A 523-nucleotide genomic window follows, 5' to 3' on the forward strand; every position below is an offset into this window, starting at 1 on the left:
AATGTGCATATTGACACAAAATGTTGACGCTTCTTCCCCATTTGGTTGGTTTCAGATCTGACTGGCATCTGGTTCTCGCTTAGAACCCGTATTCTAGGCTTGCAACTAACCCATTATATTTTTGGTGGAATGGGAGCTTGTTTTCAAACAAAAGCTGAACCAGTTCGGTGTCGGTCAAAAGGCTTGTGGATCCTACTGTGAAAACTTTGGCACATGTTGCTCGTTCCAAAGCAGTTAAAGCAGGTATGGTGCCTGCTTAAAGGACGCTCTGGGCTGCAGAACGGTCTGACTGAACCTCACACCAATAGTGATGGGTTGAATTGTATTGGTGGTACAGGGAGGCGGATGCTATCATTAAGAAGCTAAATAACAAGACAGAACTGAGCTTGAACCATAGACTGTATAAAAGATGGACGTAGCAACCGGCCCTGAAAAATGAAGCCAACCCGGAAGTGTCAAAAACCTGCAATATCACTACGTCCGCTAGCTGCTGGCTCCAAAAAGCCCTGGCTCCCATAGACTT

The sequence above is a fragment of the Stegastes partitus genome, unplaced genomic scaffold, assembly GCF_000690725.1.
Source record: "Stegastes partitus isolate 25-593 unplaced genomic scaffold, Stegastes_partitus-1.0.2 Scaffold1901, whole genome shotgun sequence".
Lineage (NCBI taxonomy): Eukaryota > Metazoa > Chordata > Actinopteri > Pomacentridae > Stegastes > Stegastes partitus.